The sequence below is a fragment of the Alligator sinensis genome, unplaced genomic scaffold, assembly GCF_000455745.1.
Source record: "Alligator sinensis unplaced genomic scaffold, ASM45574v1 scaffold288_1, whole genome shotgun sequence".
Lineage (NCBI taxonomy): Eukaryota > Metazoa > Chordata > Crocodylia > Alligatoridae > Alligator > Alligator sinensis.
This window is the reverse complement of record NW_005841876.1, coordinates 2,019,052-2,026,044: the sequence shown is the minus strand read 5'-3', so window position 1 is coordinate 2,026,044 and position 6,993 is coordinate 2,019,052.

The window sequence follows — 6,993 nt, the reverse complement described above, 5'->3', positions numbered from 1 at the left end:
AGGCTGCGAGCAGCTGCCAGCCACGGGGCTGCACCCCTCCCCCCCTGCACTCAGCACCAGCTTGTAACCTGCCCACGCAGCCAGCCTAGGCCTTGCACCGGCTCCAGACTTGCCCGTCGGGGCTGTGCATGGCAGCAGCAGCTGAGGCCCCCCTGCTTACTGCACCAGGCAGTGTTTGCCACCACCACCTGTGGGCTACCCAGCGCGTGGGGGAGTCTGGAGCCAGTGCAGAGGCCAGGCTGGCAGCGGGGCTAGGTTACAAGCTAGTGCTGAGTGCGGGGAGGAAAAAGTGGTTCCTCGCCCACCCCATGGTCGGTGCCCCGTGCTGCAGCTGCTTGCAGCCCACCTGGGGCTGCCTGTGCCTGCTTAGGACAGCCTTGCGTGGGCTGCGAGTGGCTGCAGCAGCAAGCACTGGCCACAGGGCAGGCAAGGAGCCACTTTTCCCTGCTCAGCACCAGCTGCATCCCTGCCGGCGAGCAGGGGGTTGGGGCTCCACGCTGCCCCCCACCTGTACCACGGGGCTGGGGGGCACTGGGAGTGAGCAGACAGGGAGGCAACAAGAGCACGGAGCTCACACCAGTGTGTCTTGGAGCCAGTGCCAGCAGGGCCCAGAGCAGGGTGGCAGGGGTACAGGGTCCCAGCCAGCAGGGTCTCTATGGAGCTGGGCCAGCTCCCCCCTCTCCCTGCCGGTGCAGCACAGCCCATCTCCACAGACCCCTGCCAGCCTGTGCCCCGCTTAAGGCCCCAACAGTGCTGGCCCTGGGACATTGGTCCCAAGACATTGCGACATTGGTCCCAAGATGGTGACCAGGGGGCAGGGCACCTGTCAACGGGTGGGGCTACCCATGCGGCTCTTGAAAGCTTGCTAAAACTGGGTAAGCTGCCCTCTGCCCAAAATTATTGCCCGTCCCTGATATAGTTACTACCTTCTTTTTTGTGGAGGCAATTCAATTATTTAATTCTTCCAGCCAAATAATGTCTACCTGCTCTGAGTCAGCAGAGGCACAAACTTTCTTTTTTACAGCTAAGAGAATATTCTCTTAAACAAGCAGAGAAAGTATATTTGTGGAGAATAAAGTGATTATGAGAAATGCCAATGAGCCTAGTTACTGAATATGTTAGGGTTACTATACATCCAGGTTTTCCCAGACATTTCCTCTTTTTCGATCCTCCAATCTCCATCTGGGTGTTTTTTTGAAATCTGAGCCAATGTCTGGGATTTTGATCCACTCTGCTGGTAGGAGAAGGTGCAGAGTGATTGGATGCAGGGTGCATCATGTGTGTCTGTGTGTGCACACACATGTAGCCGGCATGCAGCCAGGCAGGGTGGTAGGAGGAGCCTTGGCAGCTGGATCCAGATAAATGTATGCGGGGGCAGGGGTTGAAAGGTCATGGCTTTGGGACTGTCTGGGGGGTAGGTTTGTGGGTGCATGTAAGTGTGCGTGTGTGGTATGGGTGTGTGGAGGGGATGGGTGTGTGAGGGGGGCTGGTGCCTGCTGGTGCTGGGGGAAGGTGTCTGGGTGCTGGGACTGTGGTAAGGCAGGGCAGGGGGGTGGCAGGCAGGCTCCCACCCCTCCAGTGAGGGAAGAAAGTGGAGGGGGCCTTTGAAGGCAGCAGGGAGTTCTGTAGCCAAGCCAGTAGCACCAGGGCCAGTCCCCTTGCTTGTGGGGCTGGAGTGGCGGCCCGGTGGGGGCATGGCCAGGTTACCTGGCATGGCACTGGAGCCCCAGCCCAGGGTGGGGGGTGCCACAGGCATCCCCTCTTCCCTCCCACCCGCGCTGGGGCTGGACTTGCTCCGCCACCTCCCACATGAATCAGAGTTGCTGTGTTCTGGCCTGGTCAGGACGGGGGCAGCTGGAGGCCCCTTCTGGCAGGGCTGGGGGGAGCAGGGGGCTGCGGGTCAGGAGTGAGGGGCACTGGCAGGGCCAGGGGGCTGCGGTTTGCGAGTGAGGGGCACCAGCACGGCCTGAGGGGCAGGAGACTGTGGGTTGGGAGTGAGGAGCCACGGGTCTGTGGGTCAGGAGTGAGGGTTGGTAGCAGGGGTTGGGCGGCTGCAGGTTGGGACTGAGGGGCACCAGCATAGCCTGGGGAAGTGAGGGACTGTGGGTCAGGAGTGAGCGGCAGCAGCAGGGATGGGGGGCTACAAGAGGGAAATGAGAGGCACTGACAGGCCCAGAGGGTGTGGGTTGAGAGTGAGGTATCCCCCCTAACAGATGTCCTCTTTTTTAGAATTGGAAATACAGTAACCCTAGAATATGTATAACTGTAAGATACTTGGTCGGTGAAGTTGTCAGACTAATCTGACAAAGTTCATACAAACCAGGAAATAGAAACAAAAGTCTGAGGCTGTCATTATGGCCTTTCTTTTGCCACACAAAGGTATAAATTACAGTTTAACCTTAACTGAAATGTCCTGCCTTTTACCACATAATGCATGCAAACCACATCAACAATTCCACACATTTATTTGTCTGGAAAGCCAAATGTATAATCTAGAGAGAAGCCTGGACTATATAAAGAAAATCTATATCCCAAGCCTGGACTCTATAAAGAAAATCTATATCCCAAATTATATAGTCTAGGATTGAAAGACATCTGCAGAACAGCTCAGTTAAGAGACTGTTAAGAAGAACCATGATGATACAGAATAGGTACATTCAGAAAAGATAGATCCAGAATTTCTGTTTACCTAGTTTCACAAAACAAAGAAATTATTTCAAAATAAAATATTTTTGTACATGGAACATAATTAACCTGAAAGTCTTGTTAACATGAAATGTACCATAAAAAGAGGCCCAGAGCATAGCAGGACTTTAGAAAAGGGTTTTTTTCCCAATTTATAAGGACAATAATAAAACTCACAGCAAAAATTGATAGAAATATTGTGTTGTTTTATAAAAGGGAACAGAACCACTGCCTTAGACCATAAGTCAACCAACTAACTGATGGTGATTTGTAAGGAACCACCACTCTGAAGAAGTTGGTTCATTACAGTCTATCTTCAAATTATCTGCTACTACCTACTGTAAAGAACAATGAAAAAAAGATGAATGGTCTAGAGCAGTGGTTGTCAACTGGGGGTACACATACCCCTAGGGATACTTAAAAGGGTTGTACAGGGTACGGAGGGGTTCCTGCTGCTATGCACACCCCTGCGGAGGCATGGGGGGCATGTGCTCCCCTAATCTGTGCAGGGGACGGAGGCAGCTGCTGCTGCATTTTGCATGCAGCTGCAGTTGCCCCAGGAGCGGTGTGATGCCATGTGCCTGCCAATGCCAGGCTGCACCATGCCCCCTACCTGCCCAGTGGCGGGATGCAGGTGGTATCACACTGCTCTTGGGGCAGCTACAGAGGTGTACAAAACCCAATGTGCAGTGGCAGTTGCCTTTGTCCTGCGCACAGACTGGGAGGGCACATGCCGCCCCCCGGGCCTCCGCTAGGGTGCGTGCAGCAGCGGGAGACCCCCCTATGCCCCTGGATGAGCTGCCTGGGCTCCGATTGTCCCATGACTCATCCCAGACGGAGCCCCACTCCCTCCCTCAATGTGGGGGCCTCAATCTGCCCCCCGCCACGGCCCTTTCCCCTCCCCCACAGAATTACCTGCTCGGGGGGTGCATATGTTCATGCGCTCAGCCCCCCTCAATACTTTTAATATAAAGGAGTACGAGAGCTGAAACTTTGAGACAGAAGGGGTGCATTTGTTAAAAAAGGTTGAAAACCCCTGGTCTAGAGGATGCTAACTATGAACCTTAAGTGACAATGTGTTAAAATAATTTCTCTGCCACACATTTCCTCAGTGACTGTAGAAAATTCAGTTCTCTGTGCCTTGTTTGCCATCTGCAAAATGGGGAAAATAGTACTATCTTACCTCACGCAGAGTATGTAAGGATACATACCTACAAGAGTGAGGAGCTCTGATACTATGGTGACAGGATATACATAATACTATGCATACAAAGGATACTGAAACTAGACAGACCAGGGGCCTGAATTGCTCTGGTAATTTCTGTAAAAAGGCACCTTCAAAATTTGGATTGGAATGTTCATGTTTACTTTATGCTTTCTTTGCTACAACCAACATCTTTTTAAATATTTTTCTACACTTTATTATAATTTTAAATTAAATTGAAACTATTATGGTTTATTACTTAGGTGACAAGAGTGGGCCCAAAAATATAAAAGGCATAAATAAAAAGGCAATGCCTCTCTTTATTCTTTATCTCATTACTTGTTAATACTATTTGTCATTTTATGAAGACCTTTTATGTCTTTGTGCGGGCCGGGAGTGACCCGAGCCCTTTTCCGTGCTGTACGCGGGCTGTGGCCAGCAGCCCGGGCACGCTGGATCGGAGAGGGAGGGCGACGAGCTGGAATTAGGCACAAACGCTTAGCGGTAGTTTTAAAGATTGTTTACTTACACCGAGATGGCAGTGGTGTAGGCTGGAAAACTTGCTTGAGTTGCGGTTACAGACACAGACAACACGGACGGTCATGTGGAGTTTGCTAGGCTCCACGGAACAGAGCTCCGGATGCTCTGGGTGAACGCGCCACCAAAATCGAAATTGGAGATATGTCTTATAAAATTTGCGATCGAAGATGGGAAGAGGTGGGCGATGGATCAGGTCGCCAAGCTCCTCTGAATCTCACACAGGGTCTCTATTACCCTGCCGTGTATCCAGAGTCCCCACGAGATGGATGTGGAGTCCTCTTCTTCTTGGAGCAGTTTCCGCCCAAGCCTCTTATACAGCTAACAGGCCAATCGTTAGCTGCCACGTGGGAATAATTTAAAACTAGCCAATAGCAGGGAACAAATTTGCATACCGCTGGCGGGAACTCTTTTGCACCGTGCATTCCTCTTGCAACTTGAGCAATGCACTCTGCAAAAGAAGCTGCAGAAAGGCGGGAAACTCGTCCCTGCACCGGGGTTTTCCTCTGCAACAGGAAACTCTCCCGTGCAATGAAGCTGCAATTTGGCGGGGATAATTCTGGTGCCGAAGCACACACAAAATCATGCCTTTGGGTCATGACAGTCTTTACTTACATGGCATAAAGAATTCAATGCATCAGTTTAACTGTGTTCTACCATATGTCAAACTGCTACATTTCCAGCAGATTTCAGTCAGAAATAAGCATACAGATTACAAGATAAAGTGTTGGTATTAGTCTAGAAGAGTGTGGTATGTAAAACAAACTGAAACTAAATTTAAATCAGGTGTGGCAGGTTTACCTTTTTGGAGTTTGGGTTGAGTCCCAGAATTGAGGGTCTGCTTTTTGATTGGTGGAGTCTGCCCACCAACCCGGAGGCAGCACAAAGGAAGCACTGCCCCGCCCTTTTCCAAAGGGAGGGGGCAAGGAGACATCCCAGGGCCCTAAGGGGAGGGACTTCAGAAAAACCCCTTCAGGAGGTGCTACATGCACTCCCTATTTTAAGGTTGTCATGTTAAAGGCTATGTAGCTAGGGGTATTCTTCAAGGGGGTTTATATGGTTTATGTGTTTTAATGTCTCGGTGCGTATATTGGTATTGTTATTTGTAAAGGTTTAAAAAAAGATTATTGTTTATTTACTTGGGTTATATAAATGAATATCCCTATGTATTAATTGTGGTTGTAAGTTATTTAATTTGTATTTGGTATTATATGTAAATTGTAAAATATTATATATAGTATTATATATTAAGACTTGTAAATAGTCTATTTTTTATATTGTGTTTGTATTTATTCTTTTAATAAATTCTAAGTACTTAAGTATTTAATTTCGGCCTAGCTCTATAAAGAGGGAAAAAAGCCGCTCTAATAGCTAACCCCTTCCTCAGCACCCTGCCTGACCACCACCACTGTCATCAAAGAACAGGGCACACCCCCCAGGTGTACCTGGGCTACACAGGTTAATAAACTTTATCAAACGCCAGGAAAATAAGACACAGCTCCAAAGGAAATTATTGTTTGGCAGGCAGTGAGGACTAATGCAAGGGTCACTGGATAGCAAGTCAAGGGGTACATAAAGACATTTCAGGAGGTTAGGGGAGATTAGATTACATTAAAAACAGCCACCTGATCTTAGTTAGCCTAGGTGTGGAGCTTACATTTAGGGCACTGACAGACATGCAGCTCCCTGCTTTAACTCATGGCGCTTCACAGAAAATGCCATGAGTTACACAGCAACCTCCTCCCAACCCAAGAGATGTTTGCCTGTTGGGTCAGGAGGGTCGGGGGGAATCAAGCTCCAGAAGTTTGACAGAAGCTCCATAAGGTGCTGCACTTTATCTGATTCCTCATTAGATGAATCTTAATTTCATAGCTTCATAGAAACTATGAAACTATGTCACATGATTGCCCACTTTTCAAGCACTTTGCATCTGTGCACATGTGACACAACGTGGCTGTAGCAAATGTTCAGGGTTCCGATCACGCAACAAATGTCACTTCTGTGAGCACTCTTAGATCCCTAGTTAGGTGGATCCAAGTGCAAACTGTACAGAAGTTCAGGAAGGTTAGATCAGTCTAAAAGTGGCTGACCAGATCCAAGTTAACCCTATCTCTGATATAGTCTAATTTAGATTGGGTCTGGTGAGACTGATCTAACTAAACTGCTGTACACTTAACTGTGCAGCCCTTGACTGGGAAAGGGTGTCAGTTCCCCTACTGCCCTCCCTGGCACCAAGCTATTTTTAGCCCCCCCAGTCTCTTCCCCAGATGAACCAGCTGCCCTGCAGATCACCCAGCCCCCCTGAGCCTGACAACCCTCCCCCCCCAGCCACTCCTGGTACCAGTTTTACTAGCATACACCAGTGCTGGAAACCAAGGAAGTAAATCAGGGTGGGGGGGACGGGCAGGCAGAATGAAAGGGTAGGTTCTCTGGGAGCATTAGGGAGCTAAAAATAGCCCCTGGTTCCAGCCTCCCCCATCCTCCCTATGGACCCCACTGGTCCCCCTGATCCCACCAAGCCCCCTGCAGATCCCGTTTCCCTTCTGATCCCTCCAACTTTTCCTGCA